Source organism: Podarcis melisellensis, assembly GCF_964234715.1.
Source record: "Podarcis melisellensis genome assembly, chromosome: 9".
NCBI lineage: Eukaryota > Metazoa > Chordata > Lepidosauria > Squamata > Lacertidae > Podarcis > Podarcis melisellensis.
In genome coordinates this window covers 21,209,477-21,227,207 of record NC_138541.1, presented here as the reverse complement: position 1 = coordinate 21,227,207, position 17,731 = coordinate 21,209,477, and the positions used below count along the sequence as shown (strand labels likewise).

At 43.6% G+C, this 17,731-nt stretch overlaps 1 protein-coding gene across 1 annotated transcript in view; it reads right to left on the bottom strand.

Moving 5' to 3' along the window:
- BANK1 (B cell scaffold protein with ankyrin repeats 1) overlaps nt 1-17,731 on the bottom strand; it is a 172,865-nt gene that overhangs the window by 26,635 nt on the left and 128,499 nt on the right. The window lies entirely within an intron of this gene.

Here is a 17,731-nt window from a genome sequence, read left to right as displayed (position 1 = left end):
GGCTAGAGGAACTAATCTGGGAATAGGGAAGCTCAGGCATGTGGGTCAATGTGGCTCTCCAGTCCTTTGTAACTGGTCCTTAGGACTCTCCCCAAGCCACAAACCCCTCTGCCCTTTGCATTGTATCCCCTTTGGATGTTTTTTTTTGCCTGGCCTGAACATATCTATGAAATCTAATTCTAACCCCCCCCCCCAATATACTAGGTTCCTGATCAGGATCCTCCACACACTTATGCACACCAATTAAAAAACCAAACCCCTGCATTTAGGGGTACAGATAAGAAGCTAACATTGCTGAAGTTGGCCCTCACTTTACTCTGTTCTTTGATTCTCGGTCAAGGTACTTGAATTTGATTGTTTTTGCCCTGTATCAGCATCTCTCTATTGTCAGAATCAATGTTGGCCCTGGGCCATTTGACATCACTCCCTTTCTGATTTGGGGGCCAGCGCTCATGTGATACAAAAGCTCTGGATAGAAGATTTCTGACTGGATCTCAGGATTATTTTTTTTAAGTGCCTTTCCCATTCACCACACCCCTTACGAATGGAAAAAAGATGGCACCATATATATTTCCCAGGAGAGTGACTTTGGCCAACACCAAAAAGCTTTTATTGATGAGCCAAAGAGCAGGACCCCAGTAGCTGGTTGTATAGCCTGTGCAATCTCATATGGATGCAAGATTCTTGATACTCAAAAGGGGTACGCATTCTGAACAAAAAATAAAGTCTGCTTTCAGCAGCTGAATGATTTGACTGATACACTACACTTGAATACACATTTGTTTATTTTGCATATTTTATTCTGTCTCTGCTAGTTGTGGAAGAGGAGAAACAGTTATACAGGCACAAAAGCAACCCCCTGCCCCCCAGGCAATCCCAATAAACCCCTTTTCTGGTTTCATACATTTCACCTGTTTTTACAGCCACAAGGTCTAGAAACATGTCTCTGTTTCTATGGAATCACCCTGCTGAAACACTACCCAATGGTACCCAATGGGGCAGAACCATGATGGATAGGTAGGTAGCAAATTACTTTTTGTACTTACTTTGAATATTCTATCTGTTGGGGGTGCTAGTTCACTTGCCACTGCACCTGCAAATTGCATTAGGCTGTATTCTACTTACAGCAGACCTGAAAATAATGACTAACTTAGGTTTAAAAATTTCAATGAGTCCACACTCAGTATAACCTACTTGTGTACAACTCAATGCCTTTTTGTTTTGTTGTTCTCTGTTCGACTCTGTGAGGGCTTACATTATATTTTATTTTTTCATTTTAACAAGGTAGTGCATCGTATACTGCTTGGCATTTGCTTTTGAAAAAAGAGAAGACATTTTCAAGGCTGGAATTTAAGGAGCATATGTTGGAACTCCCTCCCTTATGGAAATTTGCCAAAAGCCTGAACATCTTTTAGACATGTTGTAAGATATTTCTATTCAGCTTGGCCTCGGCTGTCAGGCTTTGATACCTGCTCAGCTTTTGAGCTGCTCCCCGGGATCATTTATATGAGCACAATTCTTTCCCAGGCCAGCAAAATACATGAGACCAAAGGGATATCCACAGGATAACAATTCCCCTGTTTTTCTCCCTCAGTACTACACCAGGCCGTTATGGGAGTCAGAAAGCTGTGTGAGAGACTGCCAGGAGTCCCTCAGAAGTGATTTGCTGTGTTGAGCAGAGCTGCTGCACTAGCTTCCTGACAGGTGGGTTGATGAGAGAAGGAGAGATGAAGTGGGGTGGTTGATGCAGTGCTGTCACACTGGTGGAGCTGATCCAGCCCTCCTGCCAGTGCATTTGCTGTGTGCCAGACTCCCCACTGCTATGTCTCTCAACCAGAGTGGTGCATGCTCTAGTTATCTCCCGCTTGGACTACTGCAATGCGCTCTACATGGGACTACCTTTGAAGGTGACCCAGAAACTGCAACTAATCCAGAATGCGGTAGCTAGACTGGTTACTGGGAGTGGCCGCTGAGACCGTATAACTCCACTCCTGAAAGACCTACATTGGCTCCCAGTACATTTCCAAGCACAGTTCAAAGTGTTGGTGTTGTCCTTTAAAGCCCTAAACAACCTCAGCCTGGTATACCTGAAGGAGCATCTCTACCCCCATTGTTCAGCCCGGACACTGAGGTCCAGCTCTGAGGGCCTTCTGGAGGTTCCCTCCCTGCGAGAACCAGGCAGAGGGCCTTCTTCGTAGTGGCGCCCACCCTGTGGAACACCCTCCCATCAGATGTCAAGGAAATAAACAACTGCCTGACTTTTAGAAGACATCTGAAGACAGCCCTGTTCAGGGAAGTTTTTAATGTTTGATGTTAAATTGTGATTTTAATTTTGTTGGGAGCCGCTAGAGTGACTGAGGAAACCCAGCCAGATGGGTGGGGTATAAGTTGTTGTTGCCTCCCAGTAAGCAACAGTGTCCCATCTGCTCCACCCCACCCAGCAATCCACTTTTGGTCTCCCCTTCTTTGGGGGATGAGCCTGAGAATTCTTAGTGAAAATTGCCCTCTGGGCTAGAAAGCAAGTAGCACAAAAGAGGCCCATTGTTACAGTACCTCACTCATATCTGACTCTGAGGATTCCAGTTCAGATGTCCTAGCACAGAGATAGGAAACTCAGGCTCAGGGACCACAAGTGGCCCTCCAGGGCTTTCTAGCTGGCCCTCAAGTCTCTTCCACTCACTAATCCCACTTTTCACCCTCCTTGGGCATTTTTGCCTGACTGGCACATATCATTGAGTTCTGATAACACCTCTAGTTTGATTGGATGAAGGATAGAGAGAGGTGTGTGCATTAGTTGCTCCACCCACTTTCATCTGTGCACCTGCCCACCATTAGCATGTGGCCTAGAAATGAATGAGGTCATTGGCCTGTAAGAAGCTTCCTATTCCTAGCCTAGCTTTTCCTCTGCTCCATCGGAGTCAACGGCTGCTTCTATTTAAGGCTCAGTCTGCTGCTGAAGCAACATCTGAGGAGCTCTGCTCTCTTGATATCTCCAGCTTGAGCCCTGCATGGAACTGTCCATGGTATCTTCCCATCCTGTCTGCTGAGGTCAGTGCTCACAACAGAGAACAGTGCCTCCATATCCCTATCCATCTCAACTCATGCTTCTTGAGCAAGCGGAGAGGGTTCTAAAATGTATTGGGAACCTTCATGAGTGCAAGAGGCTCTACAGCTCATGGAAGGTGGTAAGAAGGATGACAAGAGCGGTGAAGCTAGCACACCTGTCCCCACAGTCCCATCTTGTGATTAGATTACATGCAGTGTTGTTGTTTTCTGTCAGTATGCATTGGCATGGTGTACCACCACCTCTGTTCTCCCTGCCACCACCTCACCGCCACCACCTGCCTGCTACCCCCCCTTTGCTTCTTCCTCCTCCTCCATCGCTGCTGCTTCCCACGACTGCAGGCACAGCCTCCCAGAGCTGCTTTGGCACGACCCCCCAAACAATGTCAAAGCATCATTCATTAGCCACCTTCCCAGAAGACGCTTTGGTAATTGTAAAGGTTGCACCAAAGCACCTCCGCTCTGGCACATCAGGTAGTGGTAATGATGAAGAATCCCACCCCAGCTGTTCCCCCCCCCCCCCAGAGAGAAAAGACACATATCTCTATAAGAAGTATCTATTGGGAGGAAAATAGGGTTGATAGAGTGGAACTATGGCTGGGAAAGAAAGAGTTAAACAGCCTCCCTTCTCTGCCGGAGGAGGTGGCATCAATATTCACATATTCATATGCATAACGCTCAAGAATTCAACATTTCAATCTATTTCAAGGCCCACTTAATATCAGAACATAGATTCTGGGGCTCAAGTCAATGGCTTATCTAGCACAGCATCCTGTTCTCACAGTCACCAACAGACAGGACACAAGCACAACGACACTCTCCTCACTTGTGATTCTTAGCTATTGGAATTCAGAGGGATACTGCCTTCAACAGTGGAGGTAGATCATAGCCATTGTGGCTAGTAGTCACTGTCTGCACAAATGCCATTGCTCTACATTTTATATCAACTTTTATTTTATTTTTTGTATTTTAAAGTTGTAAACCACCTTGGCTGCCTTGCGATATGTAAATGCAATGTAATCCATTAACTATTTCAAGATGTCCATTAAGAGTCCCAGCTTTCTCTATCATATACTAGTCTCCATGACAGATAACCCTATCTATCGTAGCTGGAATAACTAGAAGACAGGATCACACTGTTAGTCTGAAAAATGCAGTATCAGTATTATTATTTTTGACAAATGCCCAAACCAGATAGCACTCCAGCAGTGTTTGTATTGCAAAATGCTGCAATATACAGCTCATAAATATGAATGGTCTCTAAGAACTGGCCAGGTATGGCAAACTTATTCTTCCTTAACCAAACAAGCAAAACATTCCCCATGCCTGTTGATTAATTTGTTTCTTGTGCTATATTGACCTTTAAAATAAAGTGAACAACAACAAAAACAGCCCTCTGCAAATGAAAGGTCTCTGGAATTAGCCCATTAAAACTTGCACTCAGTTCTCCTCAGTAATTCATGCACTTCATGTTGTTTGAAGAGTACAGTTAAATCTAAAACCTTGAACAGAATCCAAATCTTTTATGTTTTCTTTTCCTCTTCTCTTTCAATCGACATCCAAGCCACCAAACTGGCTCCCTTAAAACTGCACAGGCTTTTGCCTAAGGACAGAGGGGAGAAATTCACTTTTGTTTGCATTTTAATGAGAAGCTACCCCATCTGCACTTCTCAAACCAGTATGCAAACCAAAACACAGCTGTCCTTCAAAATTTGAACTTCTCTGAATTTTGCAATGCAATTCTCCAACCAAATAATATATCTGCAAATAAGAATGCATGTATTATGCATAAGATAATATTATGTATAAAAATGCACAAGATTAAAAAAAAAGCGGTAAGAAGGGAGAACAGAGAGGGCTAATCACTAGCTATAGCACATAGACAAGAAACTGAGCAGACAAACAGGTCATGTGGTCACCGTCTTCTCTATGGTCAGATATATTGTATTGTATTTGAATAATTATTGCTCATGGTAACATTTTAAAAAGACATCTCCAAAAACAACAGCAGATTTCAAAAAATAGGAGCTATCCTGGTAAAATAAACATATACAGTCAAGCCAATAGTGGCATATTTTCAGTACCACAGTGAAATGAGTAGAGTTTAAATCGGTGTAATTATGGATTGCAGCGCTTTTCTCCAAACTAAGAACCAAGCTAGAAGTAATGCTAAACTACGAGTAGGGAACCTGTGGCACTCTAGATTGATGGGAGTTGATCCAACACTGATGGCTACTGCTTAGGGAAGATGGGAGCTGTTATCCAACAATATCAGCCAACCAACCAATCTTTATTTTGCTGATCACAGATCAGCCACGTTCAAAAATATCTAGAGGGGCACAGGGTCACCATCCTTGTGCTAAACATGTTGTTAGAAACCACACCAGCATTTTAAAACAATTACCAATAGGCATGTCATTACTACCCCTCAATGTTCAGCATGTCCACAGTATGAAGAGAGAGATTTAATTCTTGACGTCCCATGAAATCCACCAGCCCCAGCATGGCTATTAGCCTTGGATAACACTTCCACTGTTCAGAAATAAAGCATCATCTGGTTCTGCAAACTTAATCAACCCAGAAACAATATTTCCTATTAAGTTAGCAATGCCTCTCTAAGATTGCTCCTTGCTATTACGGGAAAGCAAGTCATATCTGATGCAATATAGATACACATCTACCTATTGTCTCCCAATTCTCATTTTCTCTTCTTTAAAGACTGAGGACTAATTCTGCATTCACTCTTATTCACAGTGTCTACAAAACAGAATGAAGGGAGCTGAAATGAGAATTTGAATCACACACACACTGTACACAGAAAGCACAACTGGGGGGAAAATGTTAGCAATTCCTGTTTTGTTTTATTTTCTTGGTGAAGTGTTTTGCCTTCTTTTTTCAGCAGTTTTTTTTCTAGATGCCAAACATTTCTTTGTAGAACATTTTGGCAGCTCTACATGTTACACAGCAGATATCTAGCAGATACCTGCACCGGTAAGCCCAGTGTGTCCAGAAGCAGCATTAACGACATTTTATAAACCGCTTTGAGGTTTTATACAATCAAGTGGTATAAAATTTTATGAAATAAACAAACACATTTTTAAAACATCTATGTACGCATCAAGGAGTAAGTGTAATTGCAATGTGGACACCAGTCTTTCCTGCTGCAGCTTGGGTGGCATACATCTTTAAACACCTGCCTGCACACCTCTGGAAACCCTACTGTGATAGAACCAGGGTTTCCAGAAGTGTGTATACAGGAAGAAGTATAGGTAAGGTAAAAAGGTAAAGGACCCCTGGATGGTTAAGTCCAGTCCATGGTGACTATGGGGTTACGACGCTCACCTCGTTTTCAGGCCAAGGGAGCAGGTGTTTGTCCATAAACAGCTTTCTGGGTCATGTGGCCAGCATGACTAAACCGCTACTGGCACAATGGAACACCATGACAGAAGTCAGAGTGCAAGGAAACGCCGTATACCTTTCTGCTGCAGTGGTACCTATTTATCTACTTGCACTGATGTGCTTTCGAACTGCTAGGTTGGCAGGAGCTGGGACAGAGCAACGGGAGCTCACCCTGTTGAGAGGATTCAAACTGCTGACCTTCTGATCAGCAAGCCCAAGAGGCTCTGTGGTTTAGACCACAGCGCCACCTGCATCCCTAGGAAGAAGTATATTTGCTCCTTAACATGTATACTTACCCATCCTTCTCACTAGGGCAGAGAAAAAGGAATAGATGTGTCTGTGACTTTTCACATGAAGTGTGCCTGCATGAGTGTGTATGAGAGAGATGCATGTGTGATGTGGTCTGAATGTATGTGGTGAGTGCATGCATGTGCTGTGTGTGAGAGTGTGTGTGGTTGCATATTTTCCTTGCCACTGGGTACCAGGGAACTTTTACTTAGTACTTGTCATTATTAGACAGCAGTGGCATTACTGTGTGAACTGCACAACCACGACCAGCAGGATGTAGCTGACTGCATGAGGTTCTCCAGGGCAGGTTGGGGGAGCAGCAATAACTGCAAACTCTCTAAATTTTGTGCTATGCCATGCCCCCAGGGCAGCCATGTTGTGGCTGGTGCCCATGGCTCTTTCTCAAAATTCAAGACAAACCCACAGATCAAAAAAGATTGGCAGCTCTTGTATAAATGTGACATCTTCAGAATCATATTGTAGCTATGAACTATGCAATCAAGCCTTGCAATTAATAATAAACATTCAAAAATGCAGCTCCCTAGATATTTAATGATTGTTCAGAACAAAAATCTCTTTGTTTGTAAGCCACTTTTAGCTTCTAATAGCAGTCATGTAATTTCGTGTGTTATAGTGCCCTTTCCCAACAACGAATTTTTTCTGCTGTTCAAGCTGAAGACAAAAAAGACATCCAAGAAGGTGTTTCTGATTGCTAATTAAAGCCAGGTACAGATATTCGGTAGTGAAAACTGGTCTCGGGTTCCTGCAGCGAACTGCATGGGGAAATTTATTGTGAAGAAGCAGCTGTCTACAATAAGTAGGCTAGAATATTCTTAGGGGGTTTATCATGTTGACTAGTATTAACAACTCAGTAGATGAAGCATTAAGGAAGTCAGACAGGGGTGTATGATTCACCTTTATAAACACCCCGGGTCTATCCCTGCTACAGATTTCAGCTGGCTTATTTGTCATTGGGCGGATCCACACTATGCATTTAAAACACATTTGACACACAATTCGTTAAGGTTGCTGGGAATTTCATCTTTGTGAGGTCAAAACTACAGTCCCATTCCTGGGACTGAAGTTTACCCCCTCATATAGCAAAAATTCCCACCACGCTTCCCAAAATCCAGTTCCCAGGATGCTCTGGGGAAAGTCATACGCTTTAAATGTGCTTTAACTATACAGTGTGCACACAGCCTTAGTTATCAGTGGAGTAAATATTGCAGTGGAGTTCTTGGATCTAACAACAACAATAAACACATTAAAATATGTTAAATGTGGATTTCAATGCCAATGAGAAGAATAGCTTTATGGGAGAGCACAAGTGTGCAGAGACTGGAAATGGAGTGATTTATCTATCGTTAGTTTGGTGGCACCTTTTGCCCTCAAGCTCCACTAGTTTTCCAGCCAAAGTTTCCCTTCAAAGAACTTTCAGATCAGCTTTACTCCTATCATAAAGAAGACTGACAGTGTCAGATATAAGAGGGCAATCACTTCTTGCAGGAAGATAGGGAGACTGGGGTCTCCTGGAGCTTCCCTTTCCAATACATTATTTGGCAGTGCTTATGTGGTGCAGGAACACCATCAGCACACTCTTGGAGGCAGGATACAAGGGTATTCCCTGAGATCTCTGGGCTGCATGAACAGAGCTGCAAAGAGCTGATCAGCACCTGGAGAACTATTTCCACACTTTGGTTATGCTTGCTTGCTTGAGTACCACACAGACACCCCTGCATTTTGTTTTGCGACAAAACTGGACATTCTTGTAAATGCAGAGCTGCTACTGAAAACAACAGCCAGTTGTCTAATTTCTCCTTCCCTTGAGGCGAGTAGAATTTACTTCGTTTTGTGATGACATGACATTCTGCATTTCCCCACCTTCATTTCAAAATGATTGGCAATGACAGGGGCTGAGGAAAACACCACTGCCCCCTTTCTCTTAATGTTTGAACACAAGAGCATTCTGCCATATAGTGAAGAAGAATGTTGCATATATTAAAACCTGATTACTCTGTGAAGATAATATGAAAATGATGTCAAAATAAACCATTTCCGGAGGGGGAAAAGAGAGCATCTCTAGATAGATCTTGTTCTTTTCTAGAACATTGCGAACATTACTAAAACAATTCCAAATACTTTCCATTCCACATTCCCAAGAATGATAGCAGTGACAGGAAGGGTCATGGGCACAGAGAAGAAATGTTTTCTCCATATTGCACAGAAAGACAAAATGAGCAATTATTTTTATAACGGGATACAATAATGGTGAGCGCTTCCTTGACCTTTCTGGAGTTGACTGCCTTATATTCATTGAAATGACTTTGGCAGTTTTCAGTTATGGAAGATAGCATACAGTTTGTCTTTCATAACTCAGGGTGTCATGAAGATTCTTGGAGGAACTGACAAGAGCCCTCTTTCCTCTACCTCAAAATGTGTGCAAGAGGTTTTGTGACTGTGGAGGTTATGTACACTAGCAGCTATTGATAGTCTTATCCCCCATGAAAGCTTGTGTGGAGGTACTGAAGTTTCTCTCCATTTAAATATGCAGGTTCATTCCTCCAGTTTTTTATTCTTCTGAGATGAGCAGCTCACATGAATGTGTGAGGAATTTCATCTCTGCAAATTTCTCTATGAAATAACTGCACCTACACCTCTGGGACATGGACCATAACTGAGCTGCCCACTGGATTCCATTTTCTACAAATGTTGCAAAGCAGTTCTTGAGTGCATCCCTTCACCCTGGCCTTTGATACCTGAGGTATATATTTTCAGGACCCGCCCTGTTCCTGTGACTGTAATTTCTTTTAACTGTTTTTAATACTGAATTTTAAATTGTTGCAACCCAATCCTGGGTATTACCTGAAGGGTGGGCAATAAATTTAATTATAATAATAGGTTGCCTTCTACTCAAGAGTACACCCACTTGGATTAATGGACTAAAGTCAGTAATGTCCATTAGCTTCAATAGGTCTACTCAGTAGGACTTCAGTAGGACCAGTACTGAATACCCACTACTACTAACAATAACAATATATTTTCCCTTCTTTAGATACACACTCCATGTTCCTTGTGACAGAGCAAGCTGCATCATCACCATCATCTCTGGTTTGCTATATCTGGCTCCATCCCCAGAAGATCCTAATGGCTGGGTTTAACCTACACATTCTTTCCACTTGAGTTTCTACCCATGCCTAAATGAAATGCCATGCTGTTAGCATTGTAGATATACACTTTTATTCATTAAATATCACATATCTCTATGCCGTCACCTAGCAACCAGGCATTGTGGATCTAAGCATTGTGCCTCCTCTCACTTCTGCATTCATGTTGCTAATATACGCACACTCTACAATGTAAAATATTCAGTGAAATATGTAACTGGAAATGTTTAAGTATTTATTATTCATTTTCACCTGACCCTGCTTCTCCACAGTAGCGAGGGTACCCATAAGAAATTAGCTCCATCCATTTGCTCACATGCCTAGAGACAAGATCAACTCTGTTCTTTGGGGAAATTAATCCAGAAGAGTATTTATGGTTCTCTAACCCTGTCTGATTGGTCCTGCCAGCCAAGAAGAATGTGGGAACTGTGAACAAAGCAGCATGACGTTGTGGTGATGATGCTGTTGCACAATCTAGGAACTTGATGAAGAATGAGAGGAAGCAAGAGATGAATGGATGGATGGATTGGAAAAGGAAACTGGGCTTAACAAATAATACTGTGCTATTGTCTCCATTACACACACTTACACTGAGTGAGAGTGTAAAGAGTAGAGTAGTGAGTCTAGGGGGATGTTCCAATGGATGGGGGAAAAGTGAAATTTTAGGAGGGATTTGAAGGGGTCTAAAGAGGCATTATGGAAGGCAGCCAAGGACAAAATGCAGAGTCAGTGCAGGGAACAGGAGGCACTTGAGGGACTGATGAAGGGCTGTGCATCAGATCCGGCCAAATCCTGAAACAATTTGGGCCAATATAGAGGGAGAGTGGGGGTTGGGCTTTGGCTGATTTCGGTAGAGACAACCCCAGATTGCCCTGAGCTGGGTTGGGTCACTCAGAGCAATCTAGGCCTGGTGTCAGTCAGGAAACAGAAGCAGACATCAGGTAGGAAGAAGGCTGGAAGGAAAGTTGGGCAGGAAGAGAGAGGAGAAGCTGCAGGGGTGGGGGTAAGGCTGTGCACAGCCTAAGACTGATGAAGTACCATATTTTTCGCCCTATAGGACACACTTTTCCCCCTCCAAAAATGAAGGGGAAATGTGTGTGCATCCTATGGGGTGAATGCAGGCTTTCACTGAAGCCTGGAGAGTGAGAGGGGTCGGTGCGCACCGACCCCTCTCGCGCCCTGGGCTTCGGGCAGATATCCGCAAGCCCGGGGAGCTCACGGAAGTTCCCACCAGGCTCCCCAGGCTTGCAGATAGCAGCCTGCATCCTGAAGCCTGTGGCATGCCTGGGGGGGGGGAATATATATATATTTCTTTATTCCCCCCCCAAAAAACTAGGTGCGCCCTATGGGCCGGTGCGCCCTATAGGGCGAAAAATACGGTAATTCATTATGAGTAATTCTTTACACTCTTTGTGGGACTGCCCTTGATAATGGGCAGTCTGACACTCTATTTATTTCTCCACACTGCTAAACTTTTAAACAACTGGAGTAGCAAACATTTACTAACAGCTATAATGCCACCTGCATTCAGTGTCTAGGTGGGTCATCTGGTTTCCCCCCAATTGCAACAGTAAGTTCCTGCCCTTAGCAAAATACTTGAATAACATATTTGAATCCCCCTGTAACTGATGTGTGGGTGGGAAGAATATTCCTTGGGATTTTATTTCTCCAATCCCTTTGCCAATAGGTTGTTTCATATGTTACACAGCCACTCTGAGAAGAGGGTGCTGGACTAGATGGCTGTTTGGCCTGATCCAGTGAGGCTCTTAAGTTCACTCTGGAAATGACTATTGTTGTTGTGGGTGACTTGTCCTGAATGGGCAAGTGGATGGACTCCAGTGGCGTAGTGGAGGTTGCCAGTGCCCAGGGCCATGCAGGGAATGGGGTGGGATGGAGGGAAATGGACCGAGTACACATGCGCATTCAGCTGCCTAATGGTGTCAGCATCACCCAGGAGATTGTAGCAGTAGAGCCCTTCCATTGTCTGGAGAGGTCACTTCCTGGTTTGTATGGAGAAGCCATTTTCACTGAAGCTCAGCAATGGAAGCACACAAATGTATTGAGGCAGCACCGGGTGTTGAAATTTTGCACCCCTAACAATTTTGCACCCAGGGCAACCGCCCCTATGCCCTCTCACACTATGTCACTGGTGGACTCTTCTCCACAGGAGACAGAGTCAGAGTGAGAATCTATCCATTTGCCCATGCTTGGGACAGTAGCGGTTTCTATTAGAGTGCTTAGGGAGCACAGCTTGTGAGTGGTGGTATCAAGTGACAACAGCCACTGGGGATCATTCCAAGCATTTGCTTCTCTGTACAGGAGAAGACAGATGCTAGCAACAATCTCCAGCTGTCTGCTCCTTTCTTCCAGAAGCTTTAATCTATCCAATCCCTTCTTTAGAGCAGAGATGTGGAAATTCATCTCCCTTGGGAGAAAATAGATACTTTTCATCAACTGTTTAAGACCACTGAAGTGCTCCAGGCAATGGTTTCATAGCACCTGTTCCAAATACAATTAAGTTAGATTAAAAATGGCCTCTCTGTTTATATAGCGTTTGCATGGTTTCCAAGCGGAGGAAAGATCGAGCCACAGTTGTCACGTTCCTTAGATTGCTTTCAGGTGCCACTTTTGCTTTGCTCATTATTAGGGTGGGAATAATTTGTTAGTTTGTCAGTTTATGATGGCTTCGCCACCCTTTGCCAATCCCAGGATCACTGATGTGGGGAAGGCAATAAAAAGCTGTAATTACCACTCAGAGTGATAGTGCTAGCTAGAGGTGGGGAATGTTTTTCAGCTCAAGCTCTGCATTCCCTTCTGCACAACCTTCCCAGAGTCACATGACAGTAGTGGGCGGGACCAGAGAGAAAAGTGGGTGTTCCTTTTTTGTGACAGTAGGCTAGTTTCACTCACATGCACCTTTCTACCCTCCAACAAGGCAAGCAAAGTGCATTATCAGAGTTCAAGGGCTTATTCCTACCAGGCAAAAAGACTTAAGGAAGGTAGAAAGCAGGGGCAGTGAAGACCCCCCCCTGCTGATCTTAATGCCCAAGAGGAACTGCAAAGAAGCTGAAGTCTTGAGGAAAGGTCCACAATCATTAAGTCAAGCCATGGTGAAATGGGTGTGATTTTGCATGGACTTCACATTGACTTCATAATGTAAGTCAGGAAATAAGTGTGGCCTCAAAACATTCCCTATATTTTCTTCTCTCTCTCTCTTTTAGATGAATGCACTTATATCCCTCATTATGTAATCTCCGGTGAAAGAGCCCAACACGTTCATATAGTGCAATTAGCATCTTGTAACCAGGGAAGCTGAAAGGAAGTTGTTTGAAGTCATGCCACAGCACTTAAGAAGCAAAGAAACTAATATTCAAGATGAATAACCACATTTCGGCACCCACAATCATTTCAATAATTTGAACACTAGGACAATTTGAAGGAAAACCAGTCATTGCAGTTGGGTCTCACGGTAGCCAGCAGTTGTGACCTTCTGTAACATTATGTTCTTTCTGCAATCTCTAGTATGCTTAAAACATATGACTTTTGACCAGGCTGCTGGAGATGACAAATGCAGAAGCATAGTCTCCTTTCAAGCATATACAAAGGCAATCTATCACTAATACATCTAATTTTGTTGTTATTGCTGTTTGGTGTTATTGTTACCAACAGCCTTAGTGTGTCCCTTTGCTTGCATCACAGCAGCAGTGGAAGCTAGGCTGGGCAGGTGCACACCTGACCTCTGTCTGCCTGCTTTGCTGCTGCCACACACTGGGAGAGACAGGAGGAAGGGTGAGGTGGCAGCCAGGTCAGCTTGTGCAAAAGTATGCACACGCATGCCTATGTCCCCCAGAGAGCAGCAACACATAGTATAATGCCCAATGCATTAGAATCAGCTAACAGAATCAAAGGCTAGGTGTTTACAGAATAAATTCAGGTTGTAAAAACACACAGAGAAACACAGAAGGATATCCAGGTAGCTGAAATGTAACTTTTACTTATTAATGAGAAATGCAAACAACCTTGCAAAGAAATGTTACAATTGAAACTGCTAGCATGAAGAAGCAACTCCACAGGAACGAGGGTTTCCATGAATGGGAAAGGAGCAGTGCTTTTTCCCAGGGGGGCACATACCCTAAACGTTTTGTGAATTTAAGTTTGGCCTCATTGATTTCAATATGAGTAGGGAAATGAGAGTACCGCTAAACATTTTTAAAGAAAAAAAGCACTGGAAAGGATTATCCAGTATCCAGCTTCTATTTGACCCTTTTCCTCATTCTCTGACTTCCTGGGCTTTTTGAGTTTTTCAACTGAACCTTCAAGAAGGCTGCCCATGCCTTCTCTTCCCCCTTCTGCTTGCCAGGGGTCGGGGAACGAGGGAAAGGGGAAGGTAGAAGTATTTTTTCCCTACCAGGGCCAGCCCAATACATTCTGCTTTAAGGGGTGATAGAAAAGATGGCACCCACTGCCCATTCCACATACAGAATCCTACTGGACTTGTAGCTGAATCTTCTTCCAACATGTGTGATTGAATAGCATCTTTGTCTGCATTTGAGGCAGCAAGACAGATTAGGGGCTCCAGGTCAGGGAATGTGGCACCAGAAAAGAATTGTTGGGGAGCAGCGGGTGGCTCAGGGGGATCACCCAGGGGCTGTTGGTGTTGCTCCCAGGATTTTCTGCCTTGGATGATTGCTTCACTCCGTCACATAGTAGGGCCGGCCCTGCTATCTGAGTCACAAAAAGATGCAGATAAAAGTTTGTGTACTTTGATGAAGTCCCACCCCCAAAGAAGTATAGTAAGCTCAACACAGGTCCCAATCAGTTTTTAATTTCAGTATACGACTTCAGTTTGTGCTCCTACAGCCAAATGCCTGAGATGAGATATGGCTTTTCATCCTAAGTGGCCATCTGTTATATAGCATAGCAATTCAAATAACTGCAGATGCTTTTGCACCATTGCCTTCAGAAACAATAAAGGAAAAAGAAAGCTGAAATTGGCAAATTGAATTTACAGTTATATACAGAAATGCTAATGCTGGGGAGCCATTTTTATTAACTTAGAGGGAAAGCTTTTGTCTCTATTTGAAGTGCAATACTTTCTCAGTGTTTCTTTCATTCTATATAGTATGAAAACCAAATACCAAGGGAGCAAGTCTGAATTCAGAAAAAAAGAGGTTTCCCTGGATTCATTTTCCCCTGCTTCTTCTTTGACTACAATTCGTCTCAGACATCTGCACTATTTTTTAAGACAGAGGACATATATGCCACTGTTTAGGAGACAATATAATCACTGCACACTTTCCAATATTCTGCTGAACTCCATGGCAGCACATTGTTTGCCAATCCAGACGGCATTGAAATGTGTGTGCATGGTTTCTCACATTCAGTTGTGTTCGGCAGAAGCACAAGTACACTTCAGCTGCTTTCTCTTTTGAAAGGTCAGCTCTAAGCAAATCAATTCAACAAGAAGCAAAGACCATGCTGCTGTCAAACTAGCCCACCACACAACATGTGTAGCAGAAAGTGATTCACAATGGAAGCCTATACATGCCTACTCATATGTACACCCCACTGAGTTCAGTAGGACTTGCTCCCAGGAAAGTGTATATAGGATTTCAGCCTTCGTCTCAATTTGAAAAAAAGATTAAGATCTCAAGTGTAAATTAAATCTGCCAGGGAAAGAAATACCATATTTTTCCATATATAGGACTAGGTTTTTTCCCTAAAAAATAACCTCCAAAATTTGGGGGCGTTTTATACATGGATAGATTCCCCCCATTTTCTTAAATCGGAGTCCCCCCAAATCTTATACATGGGGATGTCTTAACAGACGGAAAAAAATGGTACTTAACTCAGACTGGTGGTGTAGATTATTATGCAGGAGAGCAGGAAAGATAGTATGCCGTTAGTCATCTGGCCTTGCAACAGTATACTGGAAGAACTTTCAGATCTCTCCCAATACCATGGGTTCATTCATAAATAAGAAGAACCCTGCTGGATAATATCCTTCTAGTTAAGGATGGGGTACATATGGCCCTCTGGATATCCAACTCCCATCAACCCCAGATTGCATGGTCAATGGTCAGGGATGATGGGGGTTATGGTCCACCAGCACCTGAATGGCCACAAGTTCCCCATGCCTGTCCTAGTTCAACATTCTATTTCCCAAAGTGCCCAATGAGTTCTCTCTGGGAAGCCTACCATCAGATCATGAAGTCAATAGCACTTTCTTAGTGTTGTTTTGTAACAACTAGTATTTGGCGGCCTCCTGTCTCTGAACCAAGACATACTGCATAGCCATTATATCTGGAAGATAAACCTTACCCTCCACGAATTTCTTCAATTTTCCTTTAAAGCTATCCAAGTGAGTGGCCATCACCATGTATTATGACAGCAAATTCCATCACTTATGAGTCATGAATGGAGAATGACCATGAACAAGTACATTCCTTGCCTGTTCTGAATCACTCGCCAATCAGTGTCATTGGATGACCCTCCAATTATGGGAGAGGGAGAAAGAGTACCCCACCTCTATTTCATACAGGTGCCTTTGGAGGAGTCAGCGCCATGACCAGACTTACTCTGAATTAGGAAAGAGTGCAACCATTAAGCAGCTATCTGTGGTTACTTAAGGCAGACTATTTCTCCTGTCACTCACAGAATCTAACAGCATACCGTTAACTTATGATGCAGGACTATGCAAATGTGGCTCCATGCATTATTTATAGCTAGGCTGACAGTGGTGTGAAAAAAACCTCCTTCTTTCAGTAAACAAGCAAGGGCAGAGTGCATATACTGTACTAGAAAAGTTGCATTATTTACTACGTGTTTATAATTATTATAAGTGCTTATTTATATAAGGTCAAGCGATGGCCTCTATGGTATGTTGTGCAAGAAAATGCATGCAAGTGTCCAAAGCCTGCACAGTTTGAACATGCTAATTTTTTGCGCCGTTCTTTAGTATGGTATAGTCGTTGCCACTCAGCATCTACAGTTCCAGTTGCTTTGCTATTCTGCACCACAAATTCATCCAGGCACTTTGCATATTCTTGAGGAATAGCTGAGAGAATATCAGATGTGTCCCAGGGCATTCTGCATACCAAAGAGGCTGCTCTGTGTAATCTAAGAGGCAGATGCTAGTCCTAGCAATCTGTGAGGGTGCTAGGATGCAGCTCTGGTCCACTGACATCAAGCGGGTTCTTATGCATTGTCACCAGCCCTAGAGAACCCTTGGTCAGGTTCCAAGACCACAACAGGTCCTTGGTGGTGGAAACCTCCAGAGCCAGTTGCTGACATTGAGCCTTAACCCTTGAGACAGAGGATCCTGAAAGGGGCTACCTGAAAACAAGACACCCCAAGCCAAATTTCTCAGAGGAACCAGACCCCTTTATACAACAAGTGTCACGCTCTTTAGTGCCTGCTCACCTATTCAAGGCATGTAAAATGTAGGAAGGGACTGAGAAGCAATGGAGCACTAGGCTCTTGAGACTGGCAGAAAGTGTAGGGCAGTGTTGTTCACCTGACTTCCCAACATGGAGGTTGCTGCAGGGAATACAGAGTGAGAAGGACAAGGTGCCAGGAAGGTCAATTTGGTGCAGACACACTGGGAACATTGATTTGACCCTGCTGCTGTGCCTGCCCTGCCCCAACCTCCCTGCTACCCCACTGTCCACTGCTATCTTTAAGGATTCTCATATTTCAGGAAGGTAGCAGAACCTGGGAGGGATAGACTGGTCCAAGAGGGATAAAATGGAGCTCTGGACTACAGCAGCTTCAGACTAAACACTCACCCATTGAATCAACATATGAGCTAAAGCTGC